Consider the following 7,500-nt stretch of genomic DNA (forward strand, 5'->3'; position numbering starts at 1 on the left):
AATGAAATGTAAAATGTAATAGAAAAGAAAGTTTTGGCAGTATAAAATTACCTACAGCTCCTGGTATTCCCAGTTGGTCTCCCATCCAAGTTCTAACCAGGCCCAACACTGCATAGTTTCCAAGATCAGACAAGATTGGGCATGTCCAGTGTGGTTTGGCTGTAGGTGCCCAAAGCCATTAACTTAAGACCTCTATTACTTCTTAACTCAAGTAAATTCATTGATAAGTTGAAAAAATTAAATGTAAAATGTAATAGAAAAGAATGTTATGGCAGTAAAAAATTACCTACAGCACCTGGTATTCCCAGGTGGTCTCCCATGCAAGTACTAAACAGGACCAACACTGCATAGCTTCCAAGATCAAACAAGATTGGGCATGTCCAGTGTGGTTTGGCAGTAGGTGCTCAAAAACATTAACTTTAGACCTCTTTTACTTCTTAACTCAAGTAAATTCATTGATAAGTTGAAAAAATTAAATGTAAAATGTAATAGAAAAGAATGTTTTGGCTGTATAAAATTTCCTACAGCAACTGGTATTCTCAGGTGGTCTCCCATCCAAGTACAAACCAGGCCCAACACAGCAAAGCTTACAAGATCAGACGAGATTGGGCATGTCCAGTGTGGTTTGGCTGTAGGTGCTCAAAAGCATTAAATTTAGAACTCTATTACTTCTTAACTCAAGTAAATTCATTGAAAAGTTGAAAAAATTAAATGTAAAATGTAATAGAAAAGAATGTTATGGCAGTATAAAATTACCTACAGCACCTGGTATTCCCAGGTGGTTTCCCATCCAAGTACTAACCAGGCCCAACACTGCATAGCTTCCAAGATCAGACGAGATTGGGCATGTCCAGTGTGGTTTGACTGTAGGTGCTCAAAAACATTAACTTTAGACCTCTTTTACTTCTTAACTCAAGAAAATTCATTGATAAGTTGAAAAAATGTAATGTAAAATGTAATAGAAAAGAATGTAATGGCTATATAAAATTACCTACAGCACCTGGTATTCCCAGGTGGTCTCCCCTCGAAGTACTAACCAGGCCCAACACTGCATAGCTTCCAAGATCAGACGAGATTGGGCATGTCCAGTGTGGTTTGGCTGTAGCTGCTCAAAAGCATTAACTTTAGACCTCTATTACTTCTTAACTCAAGTAAATTCATTGATAAGTTGAAAAAATTAAATGTAAAATGTAGTAGAAAAGACTGTTATGGCAGTATAAAATTACCTACAGCACCTGGGATTCCTAGGTGGTCTCCAATCCAAGTACTAACCTAGCCCACCACTGCATAGCTTCCAAGATCAGACGAGATTGGGCATGTCCAGTGTGGTTTGGCTGTAGGTGCTCAAAAACATTATCTTTAGACCTCTTTTACTTCTTAACTCAAGTAAATTCAATGATAAGTTGAAAAATGAAATGTAAAATGTAATGGAAAAGAATGTTATGGCAGTATAAAATTACCTACAGCACCTGGTATTCCCAGGTGGTCTCCCATTCAAGTACTAACCAGTCCCAACACTGCATAGCTTCCAATATCAGACGATATTGGGCATGTCCAGTGTGGTTTGGCTGTAGGTGCTCAAAAACATTAATTTTAGACCTCTATTACTTCTTAACTCAAGTAAATTCATTGATATGTTGAAAAAATTAAATGTAAAATGTAATAGAAAAGAATGTTATGGCAGTATAAAATTACCTACAGCACCTGGTATTCCCAGGTGGTCTCCCATCCAAGTACTAACCAGGCCCAACACTGCATAGCTTCCAAGTTCAGACGAGATTGGGCATGTCCTGTGTGGTTTGGCTGTAGGTGCTCAAAAACATTAACTTTAGACCTCTATTACTTCTTAACTCAAGTAAATTCATTGATAAGTTGAAAAAATTAAATGTAAAATGTAATAGAAAAGAATGTTATGGCAGTATAAAATTACCTACAGCACCTGGTATTCCCAGGTGGTCTCCCATCCAAGTACTAACCAGGCCCAACACTGCATAGTTTCCAAGTTCAGTCGAGATTGGGCATTTCCAGTGTGGTTTGGCTGTAGGTGCTCAAAAACATTAACTTTAGACCTCTTTTACTTCTTAACTCAAGTAAATTCAATGATTAGTTGAAAAATGAAATGTAAAATGTAATAGAAAAGAATTTTATGGCAGTATAAAATAACCTACAGCACCTGGGATTCCTAGGTGGTCTCCCATCCAAGTACTAACCAGGCCCAACACTGCATAGCTTCCAAGATCAGATGATATTGGGCATGTCCAGTGTGCTTTGGCTGTAGGTGCCCCAAACCATTAATTTTAGACCTCTATTACTTGTTAACTCAAGTAAATTCATTGATAAGTTGAAAAAATTAAATGTAAAATGTAATAGAAAAGAATGTTATGGCAGTATAAAATTACCTACAGCTCCTGGTATTCCCAGGTGGTCTCCCATCCAAGTACTAACCAGGCCCAACACTGCATAGCTTCCAAGTTCAGACGAGATTGGGCATGTCCAGTGTGGTTTGGCTGTAGGTGCTCAAACACATTAACTTTCGACCTCTATTACTTCTTAACTGAAGTAAATTCATTGATTAGTTGAAAAAATTAAATGTAAAATGTAATAGAAAAGAATGTTATGGCAGTATAAAATTACCTACAGCACCTGGTATTCCCAGGTGGTCCCCCATCCAAGTACTAACCAGGCCCAACACTGCATAGCTTCCAAGTTCAGACGAGATTGGGCATGTCCAGTGTGGTTTGGCTGTAGGTGCTCAAAAACATTAATTTTAGACCTCTATTACTTCTTAACTCAAGTAAATTCATTGATAAGTTGAAAAAATTAAATGTAAAATGTAATAGAAAAGAATGTTATGGCAGTATAAAATTACCTACAGCACCTGGTATTCCCAGGTGGTCTCCCATCCAAGTACTAACCAGGCCCAACACTGCATAGCTTCCAAGTTCAGACAAGATTGGGCATGTCCTGTGTGGTTTGGCTGTAGGTGCTCAAAAACATTAACTTTAGACCTCTATTACTTCTTAACTCAAGTAAATTCATTGATAAGTTGAAAAAATTAAATGTAAAATGTAATAGAAAAGAATGTTATGGCAGTATAAAATTACCTACAGCACCTGGTATTCCCAGGTGGTCTCCCATCCAAGTACTAACCAGGCCCAACACTGCATAGCTTCCAAGTTCAGTCGAGATTGGGCATTTCCAGTGTGGTTTGGCTGTAGGTGCTCAAAAACATTAACTTTAGACCTCTTTTACTTCTTAACTCAAGTAAATTCAATGATTAGTTGAAAAATGAAATGTAAAATGTAATAGAAAAGAATGTTATGGCAGTATAAAATAACCTACAGCACCTGGGATTCCTAGGTGGTCTCCCATCCAAGTACTAACCAGGCCCAACACTGCATAGCTTCCAAGATCAGACGATATTGGGCATGTCCAGTGTGCTTTGGCTGTAGGTGCCCCAAACCAATAATTTTAGACCTCTATTACTTGTTAACTCAAGTAAATTCATTGATAAGTTGAAAAAATTAAATGTAAAATGTAATAGAAAAGAATGTTATGGCAGTATAAAATTACCTACAGCTCCTGGTATTCCCAGGTGGTCTCCCATCCAAGTACTAACCAGGCAAAACACTGCATAGCTTCCAAGTTCAGACGAGATTGGGCATGTCCAGTGTGGTTTGGCTGTAGGTGCTCAAACAAGTTAACTTTCGACCTCTATTACTTCTTAACTGAAGTAAATTCATTGATTAGTTGAAAAAATTAAATGTAAAATGTAATAGAAAAGAATGTTATGGCAGTATAAAATTACCTACAGCACCTGGTATTCCCAGGTGGTCCCCCATCCAAGTACTACCCAGGCCCAACACTGCATAGCTTCCAAGTTCAGACGAGATTGGGCATGTCCAGTGTGGTTTGGCTGTAGGTGCTCAAAAACATTAACTTTAGACCTCTTTTACTTCTTAACTCAAGTAAATTCAATGATTAGTTGAAAAATGAAATGTAAAATGTAATAGAAAAGAATGTTATGGCAGTATTAAATTACCTACAGCACCTGACATTCCCAGGTGGTCTCCCATCCAAGTACTAACCAGGCCCAACACTGCATAGTTTCCAAGATCAGATGATATTGGGCATGTCCAGTGTGGTTTGGCTGTAGGTCCCCAAAACCTTTAACTTTAGACCTCAATTACTTCTTAACTCAAGTAAATTCATTGATAAGTTGAAAAAATTAAATGTATAATGTAATAGAAAAGAATGTTATGGCAGTATAAAATTACCTACAGCACCTGGTATTCCCAGGTGGTCTCCCGTCCAAGTATTAACCAGGCCCAACACTGCATAGCTTCCAAGATCAAATGAGATTGGGAATGTCCAGTGTGGTTTGGCTGTAGGTGCTCAAAAACATTAACTTTTGACCTCTATTACTTCTTAACTCAAGTAAATTCATTGATAAGTTGAAAAAATTAAATGTAAAATGTAATAGAATAGACTGTTATGGCAGTATAAAATTACCTACAGAACCTGGGATTCCTAGGTGGTCTCCCATCGAAGTACTAACCAGGCCCAACACTGCATAGCTTCCAAAATCAGACGAGATTGGGCATGTCCAGTGTGGTTTGGCTGTAGGTGCTCAAAAACATTAATTTTAGACCTCTTTTACTTCTTAACTCAAGTAAATTCAATGATAAATTGAAAAATGAAATGTAAAATGTAATAGAAAAGAATGTTTTGGCAGTATAAAATTACCTACAGCTCCTGGTATTCCCAGGTGGTCTCCCATCCAAGTACTAACCAGGCCCAACACTGCATAGCTTCCAAGATCAGACGAGATTGGGCATGTCCAGTGTGGTTTGGCTGTAGTTGCCCAAAACCATTAACTTTAGACCTCTATTACTTCTTAACTCAAGAAAATTCATTGATAAGTTGAAAAAATTAAATGTAAAATGTAATAGAAAAGAATGTTATGGCAGTATAAAATTACCTACAGCCCCTGGTATTCCCAGATGGTTTCCCATCCAAGTACTAACCAGGCCCAACACTGCATAGCTTCCAAGTTCAGTCGAGATTGGGCATGTCCAGTGTGGTTTGGCTGTAGGTGCTCAAAAACATTAACTTTAGGCCTCTTTTACTTCTTAACTCAAGTAAATTCAATGATTAGTTGAAAAATGAAATGTAAAATGTAATAGAAAAGAATGTTATGGCAGTATAAAATTACCTACAGCTCCTGGTATTCCCAGGTGGTCTCCCATCCAAGTACTAACCAGGCCCAACACTGCATAGCTTCCAAGATCAGACGAGATTGGGCATGTCCAGTGTGGTTTGGCTGTAGGTGCCCAAAGCCATTAACTTAAGACCTCTATTACTTCTTAACTCAAGTAAATTCATTGATAAGTTGAAAAAATTAAATGTAAAATGTAATAGAAAAGAATGTTATGGCAGTATAAAATTACCTACAGCACCTGGTATTCCCAGGTGGTCTCCCATGCAAGTTCTAACCAGGCCCAACACTGCATAGCTTCCAAGATCAAACAAGATTGGGCATGTCCAGTGTGGTTTGGCTGTAGGTGCTCAAAAACATTAACTTTAGACCTCTTTTACTTCTTAACTCAAGTAAATTCATTGATAAGTTGAAAAAATTAAATGTAAAATGTAATAGAAAAGAATGTTTTGGCTGTATAAAATTTCCTACAGCAACTGATATTCTCAGGTGGTCTCCCATCCAAGTACAAACCAGGCCCAACACAGCAAAGCTTACAAGATCAGACGAGATTTAGCATGTCCAGTGTGGTTTGGCTGTAGGTGCTCAAAAGCATTAAATTTAGACCTCTATTACTTCTTAACTCAAGTAAACTCATTGATAAGTTGAAAAAATTAAATGTAAAATGTAATAGAAAAGAATGTTATGGCAGTATAAAATTACCTACAGCACCTGGTATTCCCAGGTGGTTTCCCATCCAAGTACTAACCAGGCCCAACACTGCATAGCTTCCAAGTTCAGACGAGATTGGGCATGTCCTGTGTGGTTTGGCTGTAGGTGCTCAAAAACATTAACTTTAGACCTCTATTACTTCTTAACTCAAGTAAATTCATTGATAAGTTGAAAAAATTAAATGTAAAATGTAATAGAAAAGAATGTTATGGCAGTATAAAATTACCTACAGCACCTGGTATTCCCAGGTGGTCTCCCATCCAAGTACTAACCAGGCCCAACACTGCATAGCTTCCAAGTTCAGTCGAGATTGGGCATTTCCAGTGTGGTTTGGCTGTAGGTGCTCAAAAACATTAACTTTAGACCTCTTTTACTTCTTAACTCAAGTAAATTCAATGATTAGTTGAAAAATGAAATGTAAAATGTAATAGAAAAGAATGTTATGGCAGTATAAAATTACCTACAGCACCTGGGATTCCTAGGTGGTCTCCCATCCAAGTACTAACCAGGCCCAACACTGCATAGCTTCCAAGATCAGACGATATTGGGCATGTCCAGTGTGCTTTGGCTGTAGGTGCCCCAAACCAATAATTTTAGACCTCTATTACTTCTTAACTCAAGTAAATTCATTGATAAGTTGAAAAAATTAAATGTAAAATGTAATAGAAAAGAATGTTATGGCAGTATAAAATTACCTACAGCTCCTGGTATTCCCAGGTGGTCTCCCATCCAAGTACTAACCAGGCCCAACACTGCATAGCTTCCAAGGTCAGACAAGATTTGGCATGTCCAGTGTGGTTTGGCTGTAGGTGCTCAAACACATTAACTTTAGACCTCTATTACTTCTTAACTCAAGTAAATTCATTGATAAGTTGAAAAAATTAAATGTAAAATGTAATAGAAAAGAATGTTATGGCAGTATAAAATTACCTACAGCACCTGGTATTCCCAGGTGGTCCCCCATCCAAGTACTAACCAGGCCCAACACTGCATAGCTTCCAAGTTCAGACGAGATTAGGCATGTCCAGTGTGGTTTGGCTGTAGGTGCTCAAAAACATTAACTTTAGACCTCTTTTACTTCTTAACTCAAGTAAATTCAATGATTAGTTGAAAAATGAAATGTAAAATGTAATAGAAAAGAATGTTATGGCAGTATTAAATTACCTACAGCACCTGACATTCCCAGGTGGTCTCCCATCCAAGTACTAACCAGGCCCAACACTGCATAGTTTCCAAGATCAGATGATATTGGGCATGTCCAGTGTGGTTTGGCTGTAGGTGCCCAAAACCTTTAACTTTAGACCTCAATTACTTCTTAACTCAAGTAAATTCATTGATAAGTTGAAAAAATTAAATGTAAAATGTAATAGAAAAGAAAGTTATGGCAGTATAAAATTACCTACAGCAACTTGTATTCCCAGGTGGTCTCCCGTCCAAGTACTAACCAAGCCCAACACTGCATAGCTTCCAAGATCAAACGAGATTGGGAATGTCCAGTGTGGTTTGGCTGTAGGTGCTCAAAAGCATTAACTTTTGACCTCTATTACTTCTTAACTCAAGTAAATTCATTG

General features: G+C 37.7%; 6 non-coding genes and 25 pseudogenes across 6 annotated transcripts; all 31 read right to left on the reverse strand.

Moving 5' to 3' along the window:
- Nucleotides 1–48: 48 nt before the first annotated feature.
- Nucleotides 49–167, reverse strand: LOC148469041 (5S ribosomal RNA; annotated as a pseudogene).
- Nucleotides 168–283: 116 nt separating this feature from the next.
- On the reverse strand, nt 284–402 carry LOC148469042 (5S ribosomal RNA; annotated as a pseudogene).
- Nucleotides 403–518: 116 nt separating this feature from the next.
- LOC148469043 (5S ribosomal RNA) lies at nt 519–637 on the reverse strand (annotated as a pseudogene).
- A 116-nt stretch (nt 638–753) lies between these two features.
- Nucleotides 754–872, reverse strand: LOC148469044 (5S ribosomal RNA; annotated as a pseudogene).
- Nucleotides 873–988: 116 nt separating this feature from the next.
- On the reverse strand, nt 989–1,107 carry LOC148469045 (5S ribosomal RNA; annotated as a pseudogene).
- A 116-nt stretch (nt 1,108–1,223) lies between these two features.
- LOC148469046 (5S ribosomal RNA) lies at nt 1,224–1,342 on the reverse strand (annotated as a pseudogene).
- Nucleotides 1,343–1,457: 115 nt separating this feature from the next.
- Nucleotides 1,458–1,576, reverse strand: LOC148469047 (5S ribosomal RNA; annotated as a pseudogene).
- Nucleotides 1,577–1,692: 116 nt separating this feature from the next.
- On the reverse strand, nt 1,693–1,811 carry LOC148469048 (5S ribosomal RNA; annotated as a pseudogene).
- Nucleotides 1,812–1,927: 116 nt separating this feature from the next.
- LOC148469049 (5S ribosomal RNA) lies at nt 1,928–2,046 on the reverse strand. Its single transcript, XR_015873835.1, has one exon. It is a non-coding gene; the product is annotated as a 5S ribosomal RNA (ribosomal RNA).
- A 115-nt stretch (nt 2,047–2,161) lies between these two features.
- On the reverse strand, nt 2,162–2,280 carry LOC148469050 (5S ribosomal RNA; annotated as a pseudogene).
- Nucleotides 2,281–2,396: 116 nt separating this feature from the next.
- LOC148469051 (5S ribosomal RNA) lies at nt 2,397–2,515 on the reverse strand. The gene has a single exon (XR_015874111.1). It is a non-coding gene; the product is annotated as a 5S ribosomal RNA (ribosomal RNA).
- Nucleotides 2,516–2,631: 116 nt separating this feature from the next.
- LOC148469052 (5S ribosomal RNA) lies at nt 2,632–2,750 on the reverse strand. Its single transcript, XR_015874385.1, has one exon. It is a non-coding gene; the product is annotated as a 5S ribosomal RNA (ribosomal RNA).
- Nucleotides 2,751–2,866: 116 nt separating this feature from the next.
- LOC148469053 (5S ribosomal RNA) lies at nt 2,867–2,985 on the reverse strand (annotated as a pseudogene).
- A 116-nt stretch (nt 2,986–3,101) lies between these two features.
- On the reverse strand, nt 3,102–3,220 carry LOC148469054 (5S ribosomal RNA). The gene has a single exon (XR_015874141.1). It is a non-coding gene; the product is annotated as a 5S ribosomal RNA (ribosomal RNA).
- Nucleotides 3,221–3,335: 115 nt separating this feature from the next.
- On the reverse strand, nt 3,336–3,454 carry LOC148469055 (5S ribosomal RNA; annotated as a pseudogene).
- A 116-nt stretch (nt 3,455–3,570) lies between these two features.
- LOC148469056 (5S ribosomal RNA) lies at nt 3,571–3,689 on the reverse strand (annotated as a pseudogene).
- Nucleotides 3,690–3,805: 116 nt separating this feature from the next.
- Nucleotides 3,806–3,924, reverse strand: LOC148469057 (5S ribosomal RNA). Its single transcript, XR_015874162.1, has one exon. It is a non-coding gene; the product is annotated as a 5S ribosomal RNA (ribosomal RNA).
- Nucleotides 3,925–4,039: 115 nt separating this feature from the next.
- On the reverse strand, nt 4,040–4,158 carry LOC148469058 (5S ribosomal RNA; annotated as a pseudogene).
- Nucleotides 4,159–4,274: 116 nt separating this feature from the next.
- On the reverse strand, nt 4,275–4,393 carry LOC148469059 (5S ribosomal RNA; annotated as a pseudogene).
- Nucleotides 4,394–4,509: 116 nt separating this feature from the next.
- On the reverse strand, nt 4,510–4,628 carry LOC148469060 (5S ribosomal RNA; annotated as a pseudogene).
- A 115-nt stretch (nt 4,629–4,743) lies between these two features.
- LOC148469061 (5S ribosomal RNA) lies at nt 4,744–4,862 on the reverse strand (annotated as a pseudogene).
- Nucleotides 4,863–4,978: 116 nt separating this feature from the next.
- On the reverse strand, nt 4,979–5,097 carry LOC148469062 (5S ribosomal RNA; annotated as a pseudogene).
- A 115-nt stretch (nt 5,098–5,212) lies between these two features.
- Nucleotides 5,213–5,331, reverse strand: LOC148469063 (5S ribosomal RNA; annotated as a pseudogene).
- A 116-nt stretch (nt 5,332–5,447) lies between these two features.
- Nucleotides 5,448–5,566, reverse strand: LOC148469064 (5S ribosomal RNA; annotated as a pseudogene).
- A 351-nt stretch (nt 5,567–5,917) lies between these two features.
- Nucleotides 5,918–6,036, reverse strand: LOC148469065 (5S ribosomal RNA; annotated as a pseudogene).
- Nucleotides 6,037–6,152: 116 nt separating this feature from the next.
- On the reverse strand, nt 6,153–6,271 carry LOC148469066 (5S ribosomal RNA). The gene has a single exon (XR_015874142.1). It is a non-coding gene; the product is annotated as a 5S ribosomal RNA (ribosomal RNA).
- A 115-nt stretch (nt 6,272–6,386) lies between these two features.
- Nucleotides 6,387–6,505, reverse strand: LOC148469067 (5S ribosomal RNA; annotated as a pseudogene).
- Nucleotides 6,506–6,621: 116 nt separating this feature from the next.
- Nucleotides 6,622–6,740, reverse strand: LOC148469068 (5S ribosomal RNA; annotated as a pseudogene).
- A 116-nt stretch (nt 6,741–6,856) lies between these two features.
- Nucleotides 6,857–6,975, reverse strand: LOC148469069 (5S ribosomal RNA; annotated as a pseudogene).
- Nucleotides 6,976–7,090: 115 nt separating this feature from the next.
- On the reverse strand, nt 7,091–7,209 carry LOC148469070 (5S ribosomal RNA; annotated as a pseudogene).
- A 116-nt stretch (nt 7,210–7,325) lies between these two features.
- LOC148469071 (5S ribosomal RNA) lies at nt 7,326–7,444 on the reverse strand (annotated as a pseudogene).
- Nucleotides 7,445–7,500: the final 56 nt, after the last annotated feature.

This window comes from Taudactylus pleione, unplaced genomic scaffold, assembly GCF_031769625.1.
Source record: "Taudactylus pleione unplaced genomic scaffold, aTauple2 ptg000967l, whole genome shotgun sequence".
NCBI classification, from domain to species: domain Eukaryota; kingdom Metazoa; phylum Chordata; class Amphibia; order Anura; family Myobatrachidae; genus Taudactylus; species Taudactylus pleione.